The following is an 18,461-nucleotide window of genomic DNA, read 5'->3' as shown; positions in this document are numbered from 1 at the left end:
TCCTCAACACAACTGTCAAAACAGCTCTCTCTCTCTCTCTCTCTCTCTCTCTCTCTCTCTCTCTCTCTCTCTCTCTCTCTCTCTCTCTCTCTCTCTCTCTCTCTCTGTCCCTCTCTCCCTCTCCTCACGCTAAGACTGAGCACTAGAAATAGACGCACTCTCTCCGTCTACATCTGGAGCTGCCCCTCCCTTTGATGAGAGAAATAGTAAAAAAAGGGGGAAAAGCTTTAACAGTTATACATAATAAAGAAATCTAAAAAAAGACTATTTGAGGGCTGAAATAAGAAAAGGAGGATTTCAGTATGAACAGCTGTTGGAAGCCATGGAAGCTGTCTAAAAGTTTTTTTTAAAATGTACTTTAATTTAAGTACCAGACTGCTTGTGTTGCCTAACTGGTTCCTACTGCTGAACCTGTTGTAGTAGTGGTTGTTGGAGTGGATTCGGTCTCTCTCACAGTATCTCATTCTCGGCCATACTCACTCTACCCATTTCACTTTATTCTTCCTGAATCCAAACAGCCTCAGCAAGTGCAAATATATTGCACAAATATCTTTATTTATTATTTTTAATTTAAAAAAAATAATAATAATTAACTTAAATTATGCTTAGTAATGAGGAATTATACTGAGTAAGTATGAATTAATATCCCTTCAGCAGGTGTCAGAAGTAATATTACAGGAATATTGCAGCAGTGGCTAAATTCAATACACGTTAATGAATCCTGGAAACCTTCAAAAATAGAATCAGAATTGGCACAGCTACGACTGACAATTTTTAAACTTTTTTATTTTATTTATTTATTTATTTTTTTTTTTGGGGGGGGCTTTTATTGCCTTTTAATGGATAGTGACAGCCAAAATGACAGGATAGAGGGGGAGAGAGGGGATGACAAACAGCAAAGGGCCACAGGTCGGATTTACACCCTGGTCCTGCAACTTAGCCATGCTACATGGTGCGCCAACTCTACCAAGTGAGCTCTATGGGCACCCCATAATTTTATTTATTTTTTTTTTTTTAAAGCAACAATCTGACAACAGTCAGCTTTTCTATGAGGCTGCCTAGGTATGCACAGGTTAATAAGTAGGCAGCTTTATTCAATTATTTGTCTCCCTTTTCGTGTGAGCACCCGACTGCAACGTTGTGAATTGTCTTTGAGCAGAAACTGTTTCAAAGTGTGTCCAGTTATCCCCATAAACGATTTATTGCATCTTGCCCCTCTGACTGCTGACTTTTCGCCCTGCCATTTGGAATAGGTATAGGACATAGTCAGATGACCTACAGCAGTGATTCTGACAGCATCTCTCACAAACATGACAACCACAGCAATGAATAAATAACGTTCTCCTTCAAACAAAATGACCTCTAGACATCCTTGTGTTCTCAGTTCAACAGTGTAGTTTGTAATATTACATAAAGGACAGTAGAATTAATTCTGGACAGATTCAAATCTGTGAGAGAAGATTTTCTTTAAAGACTACAACTGTATGCAGCATTGGGGACTATATGTATTCCATCAAATGCTTTGTTGGTTGGTGAGAGACAGATAAGCCATACTGCATTTGGACTGCATTAAGCAGACAAAATATGACATGTAGCTACTTTTTTACCCCCCTTTTCTAAGGGCTCCCTTCTCTATGTGAGACATAAAAGGGAGTGAAAGTTTTATATGGAAAGCCTCCATCTGGTTCAGTTTAGAGAGGCGAGGAGATGTGCTGGAATCAGAGGGGTACACTGCAGTGTCACGGCAAACCGGAACAGCATCGTCCAATAAAATGAGCAGGGGAAGGGAGGAAAACCAAACACAGGGCTTGTCAAATGTGACCTTGACACAAGATCACAACACCTAAAATGTATCTCGCTCCATCAGGTCCAGAGTCTCTGTGTACCCCCTTTTGTTTTAGAGCTGAGCCTGAACTTTGACTTTGACCAGAAGGTCAAATGTGAAAGTAAAAAATTCTTGTAGAAATCAGTTAAGTATGAAATGATTATTTTACACGCCGCTGCTTCCTCTTCTACTGACTTTCATACTGCCTCAATGCCTTTGACAGTCAATTGCCTTAATAGGGACGCTGCTTCCCTCAGCCCAGAATAGCAGCAACTACTCCAACATGTTTTCAATCATGCACCAGGGGCTATCATGACAAGCCTAAAACAACAGGATACCACGTGAATGAATGGCCCGGGTCCAACTTCGACTTCGGCTGCTGCTGCCTGCCGAGCTGCACGAATTGGAGCACACTTGGCGGGCATCCAACTTCCCAGGACCGTCTGGAACTGTCGGGAAACCCGTCTCTGACGAGGTCCCATCCCGGGGGTGCTGAGTCGAAACAAGCTAACACCAAACCTCAGAGAGATCTTAAGACAACATCTTATTTCCCCCTGTTTTTCAAGGGTTTCTGGAGATAATCACCTTACGCTGCAAAATAATTGCCCGGCGGGAATGTGAGTGTCTCTGCTATCTGCAGGTAGAAAGCCCACCACTGTAATAGAGCGCTGAAAGTTCCTCGTTTAACAACAGTGAAACCCTCCAAAGTCAACAGCAGCAAAGCGGATTTCAGGTTCACTTGAATCGGCACAAATCGAGTATGGCAGGTCAGCACCCTTATGTTTGGCTACAAAGACCAACCACTTCTCTAAAAATAGTGTAACAGCCAACTGTGTCATGGTTGAAATGTGGAGAGAACAGGGTGAGGTGAAGAATGGAATAGATATCAATGGGAGGAAGATATTGACAAAAGAGATTAAATGCTCATACTGTATGCTGAATTGCTCAACTTTTGTTATCATCTTTGAGTATTTCAAAATATGCGGCAGTCAGGTTGCAAAGCAGTCAGACGAGCTGTAGTCAGGACCACCTGGGTTGAGTCCAAGTCCATTCCAAGATTTGGTCCTGTCAAATTTAAAAACAGGGTCTGAAGACCAAAGACCAAAGCTACCAAATCATAGAGTAATTCCTACAGCAACAGGAACAAGACTAAAACAAGAAAAATACAATTTACATGTCTAGAGAAATGTCAAATGAATTTCTATTTATAAACTACTGGGGTCCTCAGGGAAACATACTCAACAAATCAACAACTCAAAGTTGTCCAAAAGATTTTCCAAAGACCGGCCTTGACTATGAATCTGTACAAACAATCAGTAGCTGAAAAGCTTTGAGAGCGAAGATCCCGAAAGTTGCAGCAGCTCTACCTTGGGCATTGCACGCCACTGAGATCTGATGCTTTGCCTCTGTGCTAGTTGGTTTCAACTTGACCTTGTTTGTGATCTTTCAATGTGCAACCAATGAGATAGATGTCTGTAACACACCCTGAAAGTGATGAACAGGATAAAACGTTTCATGAACCCAAACCTTTTTGACTCAATATTCATGAATGGTCTTTGCTGGGTTTCTTTGTTTTCCTGCTACCTGGCACAAGTTGGTGGTAAATCAGCTCTTTACACTGATAATGCGTAGAGAGCCTCAGACCAAATTAAATAAGCCATATTCATCTGTGTGTATCTAAGAAACGAAGACAAAGGCATTTTTAGAAGAACTAAAGAGAACCTGTTGTTAAAATGCCCTCGTCTTGTTTTGGCGCAGACATGAAAAAGACTTCACCGCACCTAAATTTAAGCTCCGGTGACTATTCTTGTGGAGGCTGCTCAGCAAAGATTCCCTATTCTAGGTTTCCGGCAAAACCGCCACTAAGTATCTGGTGGAGAGGGAACGCATTCCAGCTGAGGGGAGGGCGGAAGGTGGAGGTGGCGGTCAAGGAGGCAGGGATGAAATCTGGGAGGTTGACTGTACAAACCATCTCCACACAGCGTGAGAGCTGCAGCTGAAAGCAGCATTGTGTTATTAGACCCACACTTGCTAAGTGCTGCTCTCCACAGGCAGCTTGTGACACAATAATTCAGCACTGTCTGTAATCAGTCCTCCTCCCAAATAATACTCTTATCTGTGCTTTAACTCGCAGCTTCAGTTTTCAAACAGCAGGTGTTGTGCTAAATTATGTATGCCCTCAAAATGGATTCCTCCTGGCTGAGTTTGATGCCACTTTTGTGATGTTCGTGTCAGTGTTCTGTGGTTCAATTGCTGTTGGAAAACAAAACAAGTCTAATAGCAGTTCAGTCAGTAAGAATAACAGATATTTCTGGGTTATGGAATCAATAATGTCATGTGTTTATTATCTGTTCCAGGCAGTGGGTGGATGGTTGGTAACCTGCACTGGTTGATGTGTGTGTGTGTGTGTGGTTTATATGAAAGATACCGCCCAGGGTCACATGACGTCAGCACTGAGGTTGTACTGTGGCTGTGAAAACAAACACGCCGGGGTGCTGGAGATAAGAGGGGTCAAACACCTTCCAGCCTCCCGGCACGCACACACGCACACACACACACACACACACACACACACACACACACACACACACACACACACACACACACACACACACACACACACACACACACGATCGCACGCAGAGTCTAAACACATCCCCCAGGGAGGCCGGCTAGATAGTCACGCACCTGGCCCTGTCAGCACTCTGAATGCTATCAGTCAACCGCATGTCAGACAACATGGAAAATAAAACAAACACACACTTGCGCTGGCACATACACAACAAAGAGGTGCCTGAGCGTATGGAGGCATGTACAGCGGCTCAGTGAACACCATTAACATACATCATGCATGACCTGGGAGCACGTAAACATACATTCACTTTCATCCTCTCTCCGTCTCTCCGGTTCAGGATTCACGGATAGATTCCTGCTCCTCAGTCAACCTTTGGCTTCTCCGCGGTCAACCACCCACGCAAAAAACACGCACACAACCAAAAACATAAGAGCATCATGGGAAATCTTTCCTCATTTCCCACATCATCTAGTTCACATGGCAGATCTTCATATTCAACTCTGTTTTGCTGCCCATATGAAATGTTTTCAGTCAGTTTGAAATGAAGTGTTGGGAAATAGCCATTCCACATTGTAAGAAAGAACAGACGTATAAGTTGCAAAATGCGCTTAAAGTATCAAAATTAAAAATACTCATTCAAAAAAAGTAGTTCACATAGTGTTGTGCTGTTAATCTGTAACAATGCATTATATATTTGTTTTTTTTATGTAAAATCGATGAATGATAAGTAACTACAAGCAGAGAACTAGCTTTCAGTTGTTCACTCAGTCACTCATCTTCAACAGCTGAATTTGAAGGACCAGTGTGTAGGGTTTAGTAGTATCTAGTGGTGAAGTTGCAGATTGAAACTAACTGAACACCACTCGGGTCTGTAGTCGACCTAGGAAGGGGAACGGGCTGTGAAGTGTGTAGGAGAAACTACGGTGGCCCGGAGAGGCCATATCTACAGCCAGTGTTTGGTTTGTCCATTCTGGGCTCCTGTAGGAACATGGCAGTTCAACGTGGTGAAAAGCAGCATATTTAGACAAAAACGTCTCATTCTAAGGTAACGAAAATGTATTCAGGTGATTATACTCTACACACTCACCTAATCTCACCTTTTACCTGTTCATTTATTCATTCAATTAAGTTATTCACTTTTCACAATTAATTACATGTCCAACCACTCACATTCACAGCATTTGCTCAATTACTCTAAAAGTAATCTAAATGCTTTGTCTTGCATTCGCATCTTAACTCACTCATTCTATCGACCTTTCACTTGGATATTTCTCCCTCTGTTGCCCCATCTTTCTCTCAAGCAATGATATCAAAGTCCCCTAGCTCATGTTACAAGTAATATTGCACTTCTGGGGTCAGACTTGGATCCAGAATTATGGCAAGAATGTTCGGGAATGTCAAGAGAGTCGTTGACGTTAGTTTTGATTTCCATCCCATTGTGTTGGAGGAGTGAAAACAAAACACATAATTCCTGTACTATGACACAAGGATAGAGTGATACTACAAAGGGGAGATGAGGGAGGAGACGTTGATGACAATACATCATTTTAATGCAGCTTCTCCTACATGGTGGGATGCTTACAACTGCTCATAACTGCTTTCCACTTTTTCAATGACAGGTTTCTATTATAGAGAGAAAATTTACCATATAGAAAGCAATTTCGGATGACATTTTAAGAGGCAGAGTACCCCTCGATGTTAGCTCTTACACATTATGACAACTGCTCCTTGTCCTGTCAAATACAGCAATCCAGCTCACCCTTTCATCACAAAACCATCACTTTATAGTCTCCACTGTCAAAACTTTCCTCACTTCCCCTTAGTAAAAAACACTGCACTTTTACACTTGACAAATTGCAAAGGCCAATGACTTCCATTACTTGCGGCCGAGTTGGCGTAAATCAATCCCATTTATGACCATCACATTCCTTTCCCTTGTGATTCGCTACAGTCTTCCCCACATCCACCCACGCATCTCCATGTTTCCCTTCTTGTGAAAGACTTGTGTCCAAGGCAAATCTTGGATTTCACAGCTGGAGTTGATAAAGTCCTGAAGTGCTGAATGGGACTCTTCCCTTAAAAACAACAAGCAGGAGAAGGGATGTAGAGCTGTCCTGAAGCTGTGCTGGAGTGCTGCAGGACGGAGATGCTGCCCAATAGAGGGCAGAAGAAACTTACTTCAACAACAAAAATATGAAATGGTTAACTAATGGTTTTGCAATGACTTATCAGATACTGCTTTCAGTCATGCCATATTAATGGAAAAAGAGGACTTGTGTGCAACTTCCCTCACTGCTCTGGAGCTTAAACAAGTGGCTGCTAGAAAAGACAATCAATGGCTAATTAAATTACAATGCTATTTTTGTGCGAATGGAAAGGAATGGCAAGGGAAAAATTCAGTCAAATGACTGAAAAAAAACAACAACCGAGACAATGTGGCACCATCCTCCAATGCTTCAGTGTCATCCTGAGCCAAATACAATACCAAACTGATATGACAAGAATGTTGGAGCCCTTATTACTATTGTTAGTGAATTATATTGTTTCATGGCAGTTCAAGCACAACAGTCATCGCATAAAGGATAAAATTGTAGGAGGACGTTTTTGGCCAGTGTGGCTACAGGCGGAGATTCCAACAACAATAAAGTGAGAGCCTCCACATGCTTTTTGTGGGGAAATTATTTTCATAAGTAATAATGCTGAGGCATCTCTTTGGGTATTCTTGCCCCCACGCAAACAGAGAATGGCATGACTGACAACAAACCAGTACACATGTTTTGGTTGGGTTATGACACTTACAAGAAACATAAAGAAACCTTGTTATTCAGCCTGTTTATACATGATTCCAACCATATCCAGGTGTCCGATTGTCTGGGTGCAGGTGCGTCTCTGACTCCAATATCATTTGTATAGCAACAAACTCATTGTTTCATCCATAATCATAGCGTGAAGAGTGTTGTTGCATCCAAAGATTTTTGTTCATGGCATTTATTTGGGTGGCTCACTCTAAATACATTTTCCACTCCCCCATAATACTTTTAACAAATATATTTTTGTATTTAATGTTTTGGCCTTTCAAAAGTCTTCAGGGAAATGCAGTTGGAAAATGTAGATAGATTGTACAGTCGGCTGGAGAACTGCATTCATTTGTGACAATATACACTAGCTCGGCTTAAAATGTCAGTTCCCAATAGAACATGACTCCGTCAATCACCACAAACCAGTACTCATCCTGTGGGAAACATTACCTGCACCTGGTTGTTAGGCCAGACTTCCAGTCTATAAGCTCTCTGTTACGGCGTGTAGCAGTTTACCAACAACCTTTTTCTCTCAACCTGCCCCCAAGGGGTCTGCACATATGCATCATGGTACGTTGAACACTAAACTGCTTCGAAAGCTGATGTTGAAATGTTTCTTTAACTGTACCTCAAAACCAGCAGCCGTAAGAAGACAAGATGAAGACAACTCAACTCAAGGGCCATGGCCATTCAGCTCCTCGGGAGACACGCTGCAGGAAACTGCATCAACCAGCAGGAAGCCTATCTCAACAGTCCTCTCACCACCTCAAGTATCTTGACTCCACTGGGGACACGTTTATCATGCTGTATTCATGGAGTGATAGTGAGTTTTATTGTGGGGGTCTAACAATGAAAACACAATGCAACTGCATTTAGAGATGCACCAATCCACTTTTTTTCAGTATCGATCCGATTCCTATACTCGCTGATGCTACAACTTAATTCAGTTGGTAGTATTGTATGATGCCGCACAACTTCTACCCCTCAGAATGTGGACTTTACACACTTTACATTGCTGTCTTGTTTTTCTGTGTTTTCAGACTAAATCTATATCTCCAAACCAAAGACGTGTTGAGTTAGCCAACTGTCAGCAACCTCAGTTCCAGACTGTCTCATTTTGTGTTTTGGCAGGTTCACTGTCTAGCACAAGCACCGCATGTATGTCTAACTCATAGAATTCTGGGAGACTAGTGGATGTCTTAGCAGAAGTGTTTAACAAATAATGAATGAATTAATTAATTTGTGCTACAACATTTTGGCTATAGGCTTTAAAATTGCATCATTTTATATTTATAATTTATAAATCTGGAGTGATGACATCAGTCCAATATCTTAATTAGGTCAGTATGGGCGCCCGATACTGATATTGGATCGGATTGGCCCCAACTCTAATTGCAGTGAGACCTAGATCTAACGAAACACATGATTTCAGAAGAACTCTGCTCCCACGATCAAAGAAAAGGATTCCCACTAATATATTATTACTACAGTCAACACCTTTATAATATCAACAAAGGCAGCCTGTTTGAACCTCATAAGCTCTTGCCAAACAACAGACAAGTGTTCTTTATCCCTTGAGTAACTAGATTAAGCCTCATTACTTTCAAATGCGTGCTAAGGCACACGCAGCTTTTAACCTCCATCCCCTGGGCTGTAAATAGTGAAAGCTTGTTGTTTGCTCATCTGATAAACACATATTGGTGTCATCTGTGGCTGGGACTGGGGTTGCTTTAGACTTGCCCTCATTAGCGCTGAGGCTCATATAACGTCCGCTTTAACGCCGTCTGAGAGCTCCGTCTGATTAAAGAAGAGGGTTAAAAGCTGCCTGACCGCCTTCAGCCATACCTCTGGAAGCTGGCATGCTGTCAACAGGTCCAGATGTGAGCATGATACTGTGCACATGCCACTACAGTCTCTCAATATATACAGCTCATACAGAAATGTGTTCACTTCAATGAAAAGACACAACATTGCATGGTAACACACACAGATGCACACCAAACAAGCAGACTGAAACAGCCTTCACTGTACAACATCTCATTATGTTTAATGTCTACTCAACAGCACTAGCTTGTTAAAGATGCCTTTAAACACAGCCTACAGCGCTGTACTGTACATGCTCACTGTCTTGTAAACTACGTGCAGTCGTTACATAAGTTTCTAAGAAAAAGCAGCTGGCGGGCGTCTCTGCTCTGTTTTGATTTACGACGTGATGCGGAGGGGGAGAGGAGAGTGAGGACAGTCATCTAATTGGTGCACTCGGACCCGCGGAGCAACCATTCTTGGGGTTTTCTTCCACAGCTGAGCCAACATGATTAGGAAGTGTGTCTACCTATGACTCTATATGTGCGTGACAAGACTGTTGTGGGTGGGAGTTCCACTCATCTGACACAAATGTGTCAGCTGTACATCCTGTTGACTGTGAGCATGTAGAAGCAGACGGGGCTACTGGGCCCCCCTTTTCATTAAGTTGCTTAGTAATGACTTGTGTGAACAGAATCTTCATCCCCCTGATGTCAATATGACAACTTCAGGTTTTTTTGAGGGTTTTTGGTCTAAATGCTGTTTGAGAAGCAAACCAAATATTTACATAATATGAGACTTTTTAGTGATGATGTTTGGCGGTATGTGGTTTATACCCATTTGCTGTGGGCATGTTTCGCCCATGGTGAGCTGCTTGTGGCGACCAAAGTGAGGCTAGAGTTGCATCAACAATGCTGAAAAACAATAAGAAACTCACACATTTGTGGTCCCAACCACAATCAAAATACATACTGGTATTTCTCCTTCAGATATAGCTCAAATAGGAAGAGCTGGTTAATATTAAACGCATGGGTAGAATCATTGCTGATGCCAGGAATCTCTGCATTAACAAAGAGTCTCTAAATCTCTGCTGTTCCTCTTTGCCGCTTATCTTCCTTCCCCTGCCGTCGCCATCAATCAGTGAGATGCTACCAAAGCCTTGGAGGCGAGACAGTTGTAAAGTGTGCGTGCATCTCACATAGAGACACACACACACACACACACACACACACACACACACACACACACACTTTAGAAAGCAAATAAGTGAGAGAGAAATAGACAAAGAGGAACAGAAGAAAGAAGAGACTCTTTGCATTTGTGTGGATTTCTATAAGCGGTAGTAAAAGACAAGACTGCATCCATTACTCAGTGTGTGTGTGTGTGTGTGTGTGTGTGTGTGTGTGTGTGTGTGTGTGTGTGACAGAGAGAGACAGACACAATGACAGAGAGAGAGAGAGAGACAGAGACTGTCTAGTTTTAATGCGAACAGAAAACAAGGGGTAGAAAAAAGATAGTGTTTTGTAAAGAATGTTTACTCCTGTGTGTGTGTGTGTGTGTGTGTGTGTGTGTGTGTGTGTGTGTGTGTGTGTGTGTATAACTTAGGGTGGTCCAGCGAGTGTGTTTACACTTAAGGCTCTTTTCGGTGTTTTTGAGTGTGTTTGATGACAGCCGCTGAAAGCTTAATGGTTCTCTGTCTTGCTGGTTATTACAGGATTCTCTTACAGTTACGGCAAAAAAACCCACACACACACACTGTTGCTGAGACAGTTTGATTTTGTGGACCAGGTTCAGAAATACAACTCATGTGACTGACCAGTAAAGCAGAGATAATATTGGACTGGATTGAACAAAAAAGAAGAATATGAATATGACAAGAATAAGTTGACCATTGGGGTGAATAAGGTCTGAAACAAGACCATATTTCTGAGCTGTGACACAGCAAGTAGTGTGAGCCAAACCTTCAGATTAGTCATTTCTAAACTGTTATATTTGGCACTATGCAGCAATCTGAGACTAGCATGGACTGAAAACGGATGAACTTAATTGTTTCTCCTGTTGCAGAAAGGTGGAAGAGGTGAGGATTTAACTGGAAGCTGGAGTCCATTTGGGAAAGTTCAGGACTGCATGGGGAAAGTAAACTGATAGCCAAAAGTACTTGCGTTATACTATTGTGCAAGGCGCTTAAGCGTCAGCTATCTGTTCCAGATGAGGTTGAGGTCTTATTGTGAAACAAATAGGAACTACGGTGATTACCACCTCCTGCATCTGTCTAGCATTCAGTGGTTAATGGTTTTATCCTGCATTTTTACTTTTATTGTATATCATACAATGGAGCCAAATGAATGTATTGTTACATCAGCCGGTTCAACGCAACATCTGGATACTTTTAGTTCTTTATGAGTGTTGGTTGTGGTGTTAATAGGCAGCTGTTGACAAGCTCTAAGACTTACTGTCAGCTGTCAGATTTCTGTTGCCCAGGCAACAGGCAAGAAATGCTATTTTCATTCATCAGTCTATATCTCTACAGACTGATTAGGTTTCTTTTAGGTGCAAAATCACAACTAGACCAGGCATATGTGTTCACTGTAATCATCTTTAGCACACATTGCAGAAAGCCTCTGTATGGGTATCCAGGCCACCAGACATAAAGGGTCTCAAGGTTACAGAAGCACAGGGATAAAGCAGGGAAAACTGGGGAGGAAAATGAAGCACCATTGAAGGGACAACAGATGTTACCTCTCTACCATTCTCCCAGGTGTAACTGTGTTTAAGTGTTGTATGTAAGTGTTGAACAGCTGGCAAAGAGCATCTTGCTTAGATAACATAACATAACACTACATTACACATCAACTTAAATGTATTGTACTAGCATTGCATTCCTCTGCAAACCCAAATTTATTTCAGAAAGATAAGTTTATGTTATTCTTCTTTTCCAGTTTTAGTAACCTTATAGAGAATGTGCTGTTCTGTCCTCTAAAGATTTCAGCACTTTTTATGATATTGAGGAGAAGGGTTTGATTTTATTGTGTTACTTTTGGGCTTGTGTCGGGCTCAGGGCTTTGGTTATTTTCAAATGTAATTAGAAATTTTGGTGTTAAGAAATGTTGTTTAGATTTCGTTTTAAACGTTGTCTCTTTGATGTATGTTTAATAAATTATTTCCCTGTGTGGTACCGTAGATAGGGCATGACATTAATTCAGCCATGGTTAAAGGTTTGGTTCATACCTGGGCCAACAGTGCTGAAAAGTCATAAGTTCATAGTGCAATAGCTTCTTCTGCCTCAATGATAGCTACAACTTGCTTTCAAACTAGTTCCTGCATTCTTTACTTCATGTCAGAATAAGAATAAAGCTTCTCTAAAAGCATTCACAATCCTCCATCTGCATGACAGGGCATGTTATGGTAACAATGCCTGGGAGTGACAGTTTATAGGTACATCTGTCTGTCTTGAAACAGACTGGGTGTACCGTCTGAGAACTTTTCTACAAAGTGGTGCACATACAGGAAAGTAAGAGAGCGCTGTGCCACCTATAACTGTCATGGCTACGACTGCCAACCATGGTTCTGATTGTGTCAGTGAACAGATGTTAATCACCTCTTGTAGCATAATCTCCACAGTTCGTTTAGTGCTGTGCCGACGTCGGAAAGAGGTCTTGCTAAATCCATTATCATTCTGGTATTTCTTTAAAACAATCACAGTCGTCTTGGGTGGCACTAAGCCCAGGATGCAGCGACAGTGCCCCTGCAAAATAATGTCCAAGATAGTGGAAGGGGAGGAAAATTCTGACTGAAATAGCTGGCCAATGGCAGACTTATACCCACAGCCTACTGCCTGTGAGAAAAGCTACTCGTAGCATAACCCAATATGACAATGAATCTGTAAAATTTGCATGTGGAGGCCAGTAATTAGTCATGAGCAACCATGGCAGAGTATCGTGAAATTGTTCTCTGAACTCTGTGGTGGGGTAGCAGTGTAGCAGTAGCAGTGGGGAACTGATGATTTAGCAGTGGAGTAGCAGCTGGCGCTACAATGTCCCAACACTCACGTCCCGACCGCTACTGTGGATAACCATTGGCAAGAGTCAGCATCAACACTTTTCCTTTACACAGATCCGGCAGCCACTTACATGTAAAAGTCATTTGCAGTACAGTTACTGGTACCATGATGTGATTAAAGGGCTAAATTGACTTTGAAATCATACCCCAGAGTAACACAGACTTTATTTTTGTCTTGCTGCAGTGGAAGTAAATCAAATTGAGGAGGAAAGGGCGAGTTGCAGAGCAGCCAAAAACTTCTAATTCCTTCCTACTTCCCATTATTGGCTCCTTGCCTCCGGACAAACAGTCAGAACTGAAATCGCCATGTGCAGATCTGCCGGTTTGGCTTTGACAGAGATTAGACCGTGATTACCCTGGGAGTTAAGTTGAGTTCTTTTCATGGAGGACATATCTGAGGGTGCAGTCAGCTGGCCCACATCCAATCTCAGGTTGTGATTGGCAAGAATATACCAGTGCAATTAAATGAACACAAACAGACTTTAGTCAGTTTCCAGTCATCGATGAACACACAGACGCTGAAAAACTCTTTATCACATTTCCACATTCTATTGTAAGTTAACTTCTCAACAATTGTGGGTTTTGGGCCTCTTTTAGTTCAATCTTTATTCCAAAATATTTCCTTTGGTTCCGACAAAGAGAGGATGAAAAGAAGGAAGAAAAACCTCAGCATGCCAGAGGATGGTGGTTATTGGTATATCACTGCCACAGTTTCCAGCGTCTTTTGATTATCCAAATGACAGCAGCAATAATTCACTGATATGTTTACCTCACCTTGACCCTCCTTAGTGGATGTGACCAGCATTTTCCTCTCTTATCTAAACGTTTGAGGATTTGGGGATAAAAGTAGAAGAGCATACACACTAGCACACTCACAAATCACTTTAACTGGTCACTGTACTCATTCAGTAGAGTGAGGATGAAGCTTTGGCCTCTGTGTGGCTGCATTCAGACTTTATTAAAGAGCTGAACATGTGGCTAAGTGCTGAGGGCCTCTAGCATGAAACCCATTTCTCTTGCTCAAATCGCTCTGATGAAAACCAAACGGGGGCTGAAAGAGGCCAACGGCTAGCCAGCCCAGCCAGCAAACCCCCTCACCCTCCGCTACCCACCCCTCGCCACCGCATGCGCATTGTCCAATTAAGGTCTTCTACTCCCTGCTCTGTGCCTAGGCAGACTGCCACAGGCTGCCAAGCCCCAAACAGTCTGGTCAGGGGAGTTAATCTCGCTCTCTGGGCCTGACAGGCCATGGTGTGTGATGCTGCCTGCTCTGACACTTCATCTTCAGTGGGTGGGCACTGGCGCGTGGGCACAGGACTATAAAAGGCCTGGAGGAGTCAGATGTATGCCCCCCTACCCCTCCTACCACTGTGTTTGGACCAACTGCCAGTCTGAGGAGCGTGTGTGGATGTGTTTGTGTGTGTGTGCCCCGAAGCGAGGTGGCTAGACTTTACACTTGCTGCAGGATTGTGAGCAGTGTTATAACATATTGCAGACTCCTGCCAGTGAACCATAACACTGAGCTGTAACTTCACTGTAAATGAAATGTCGCTCTGCTGTGAAAATGACTTTGGTTAACAGGCTGGTAAGTTTGTTGCTGCATAATGTAACTGGGACAAGGTTGGTCTTGAACTTTTTACTGAGTTACATGTGTAGAGCAAATCTGCAGAAAGCCATGAAACAGCACAGCGGAGGTAAGTCAGCTGAACAGTACACTTTGTCGTGGACCTGAAACGCCTTCAGCTACTCTCATGAGAGTTTGTTTCTATGAAGAGGTGGGGAAGAGGGGAGTGAATGGCGCCAGTTCAACATTTTGAGACATTTTGAGATATACTTGCTTTCTTGACAGAAATAAAATGTGAACACTCACATATGTGCTCAATATGAAGCTAGATCCAGAAGCTGGTTAGCTTAGCTTAGCACAAAGACTGAAAACAGAAGGAGACAGCTAGCTTAGGTGTGTCTGAAGGCTACCAAAGCGGGTTGTAAAGCGGGTGATGTGCCGAACTGTTTCTTGGCCAGGCACAGTGACTGAGTTTTCCGCAAGTTGCCTGGCAGCCTCATTGTGACTGTTTTCTGAGTTGGCTAACTCCACGAAAGTGCAAAACTAAATTGATGAATCATCCCTTTAATGCCTTGACTAAGCGAGTTATAAAACTAGCTACGATCTCATGTACTGCCTAATGTTTGAGGACAGCACTACATTTCGCAAATGCAGGGCTCAGGACTTCAGCCAAAAGCTTTACTCCTGAAATGTCAAAAAAGGCTTCGTCATGTCTTCACCCTGCATCACCCAGTCTTCAAATATAGGTAAAATTCTAAATATTGTAGCTAGTTGCCAGTTTTTACTTTAATCTTCTTGAGAATTCTTAAACTTTACATGCTTTTGTCTGCAGCTAACTGTAGTAACTGTTATATATGTATTTATGTTGTATTGCCATGCCGATACACTCCATGCTGACAGCAGTGAAAACTGCACTGCAGCATTAGAAAAAGTGTTGCTCACTTGCAGAGTGATTGATACTGCTGTAGGGCTGACCTGAGGAAACAAATCACTCCTTCATTCTTTTAACAGACCAAATGCACATGCTATCTCGACATCAGTGGACTAGGGCCCAGTCAGAGTGCACTATTTGCAGATCACTTTGCAGCCATATAGAAAATTAGCCTGTCTGAAGAGCTAGACAATGATGATTGAGTGACCTGATGAGGAGTCAGGTTAGACTGCATGCCATTGCACATGTAGATGAACAACTTTGCTCTCTCGAACCAACAGTATATCTCAAACTGATTTTGTAGCCTGAAAAGGAAAGGGTCTGGTCACTTTCTTACAGGTTGAGTCAAGAAAACGCAAGCTCTTTTTTTGTGGCATCTGATTTTGGAAGTTTTGTACCCTGACGTGCGTAAGATGGAACAGAAGGAACCACATTCTCAGGTTTGGTTTGACCGCTACACTGACTCAAGGCTTGACTCAATGAGACTAAAAGAAGCCTGCCTTAAGCCTGACAAACACACTCAGCATCACTCTGTGTTATCTCATCCCGCTGCTGTAAATTTTCAAGATGCTGTCAGATATAGCATTGATCTCTATCTGCCCTTTTTTTTTGGTTTGTAGAGTTTCCTAAAATCCTCTGAGAAACCAGAAACGAGCTAGAGCCGCCAAAACCGGCCTGGAGCAGAAACACAGGATAAAAGCCAGCCACAGGCTCGCTCCTCTAACTTCTCGGCTACCGCTGTCTTTTCGTATTTATCAAGGGAACACTGGTGCACTGCAGGAAAGAGTTTTCCAGAAGTGACAGTGGTTACTGGTAAGTCACAGTCGGGTGCTAGAGTTTCCTACCGTCACTGTAATTAGATCAACAACAGAGATGACAAGTATTTGCGTGTGTGGATGCAGATATTAGCATTATATTATCTTCCATCAATAACATTCATGCCCTAACCTTAACTATAGGCTTGACTTCCACATGGCCTGAGGAAGTAATTACTGGACTGCTAGCTGTCTCTAACCAAAGACTGGTAGTGATTTAATCTTTTCGTATGCAGGGAGGTGGTGGAACAGGTTCTTCTCTCAGGTTTTTCTCTAAAAGTGTAAGAGAGAATAGTGGTGCTGGTGAGAGTGCAGACTGTGGGGAGGGGACTTTGTCAAGAAGAAGCAGTGGAACTAACTGGTGGTCGAGCCCAGTGGCTGCTCTGCTCCGGTGCTGAGCTCCATTTTTCCACCCAAACAAATAACGTCACAGCACCTGTCAGAACAAATAGCACAGAGCTGAGAGAGAGCAGCGCGGCCTAATATTGTACATTCACTTTACACGTCTGCACTGCACACTCAATAAAGGAGAAATGGAGAGAGTCCGTGGGGTACAAACAGTGCAGTAACATTAGAAATGGGAAGAAAATAAAATGCAAATCAGGTATGGTTCAAGATATGGTGACACAAATAAGCAGGCCTCCTTAACTGCATGAGAGTGATGCATCCATTCATCAATCCTTTATCTTATACCCACTTATCCTGTGAAGGGTCAATGGGGCCCGGAGCCTGTCAGAGTTCACACACTGGGCAAGAGGCAGTGTACATCTAGTACAGGTCACAGGGCTGACACATATAGATTACCTACACTTTTAAGATCACCTAAGCTGGAGTCAACCAGTTGATTCATGCAGAGTCACCAGTGCTGACCAGTGAGCCACCCAATCTACTACATCATACTTTCACATAAACAAGCAAATGCATTTGACACAACTCGAGTCTTTTCTACTACAGGAATTCAACAGTCTGTATCTTGGAGATTCCAATAACCTGTACGAACCTGTAAAGCTTTGGTTCTAGGTTCTGCTTTGCATTTCCACTGAGTTTTAACAGAATGTTTAATTTAAATATGTCTATACACACGCTGGTAGGGGGATAAATGTCATTGTTGCTGTGCTGGGAGGCGAGTAGGACCCAAAAAATACAATAAGTGGGGCCAATATTGATTTTTATTTCTACGTCAGTATCATCTAATTAATGGAAGAGCTCAGTCCTACAGAAGGAGGTCGATAGAATATATCAGAGGATGAAGGAAACTGGAATCGGACTGGCACAGTTCCACTCTCTCTCTATGCTCCGTACCATCAAACCAGCTCGCCGCTTGATTCTGACCTGACTCAGAGACTGGGAGATGCAGAATCTTAACGGTACATCTTAAAATACGTATGGGTTGTTAGGTTTTAGTATAAAAGCCTATATGCCAATTACTGACTAAACAACTACAGAATATTACCTTTACATTGAAAAGGTAAGGAAATTGAGCTGCTGTGACATTTCTGAAAGACTGTACTATAACATTGTATCAAATCCAAAGGGATTTGTGAATTGTTGGACAATAAAACTGAGCAAGCAGGGCCCTAATCATCCTTTATTTATCAATGGCTTTATTCTGCCTAAGTAAGTAGGAAACATATTAAATGGTGCTTTTGTCATGATATGTACTTGAAATCCAAGCAGTGGAAATGCAGCTGTTGAGCCTTCCAGACTGTAAGGAGATAAATCCAAGCCCGGGCTGAATGTGGGCAAGGAGAGTCTGAGTTGGTGATGAGCTGCTCTGCAGATTATTGAGTTTTCTGGAGCGGAATAAAGTGCTTCATATGGTAGTTTATGAAATTGAACATCCTTGGAGCTGACTCATGGTTAGGCCTGAGTGACTGTTCAATGACTTGTAAAGAAAGTGCGTTTGTGAGTGAGTGCGAGTATTTCTTCGCGTTTGTGTGGACGTTCACATGTATTTATGTCTATATTTGTGCAAGTGTAAGGACTTTTTTTTGGTCTGGTGTGGGGGTACTTACCAGTTCATAACCTTTAATGGTTTTGTAATGACTCTGTGCACTGCCATGGAAAGGAAAACTGGAGCTGAATCTAAGC

General features: G+C 42.5%; 1 protein-coding gene across 3 annotated transcripts in view; it reads right to left on the bottom strand.

The window, feature by feature from the left end:
• nav3 (neuron navigator 3) overlaps positions 1-18,461 on the bottom strand; it is a 428,096-nt gene that overhangs the window by 192,622 nt on the left and 217,013 nt on the right. The gene's annotated exons all lie outside the window — the stretch shown is intronic.

The sequence above is a fragment of the Dicentrarchus labrax genome, unplaced genomic scaffold, assembly GCF_905237075.1.
Source record: "Dicentrarchus labrax unplaced genomic scaffold, dlabrax2021, whole genome shotgun sequence".
NCBI classification, from domain to species: domain Eukaryota; kingdom Metazoa; phylum Chordata; class Actinopteri; family Moronidae; genus Dicentrarchus; species Dicentrarchus labrax.
Note: the sequence above shows the minus strand (reverse complement) of the source record. Positions and strands in the feature narration are given on the sequence as shown.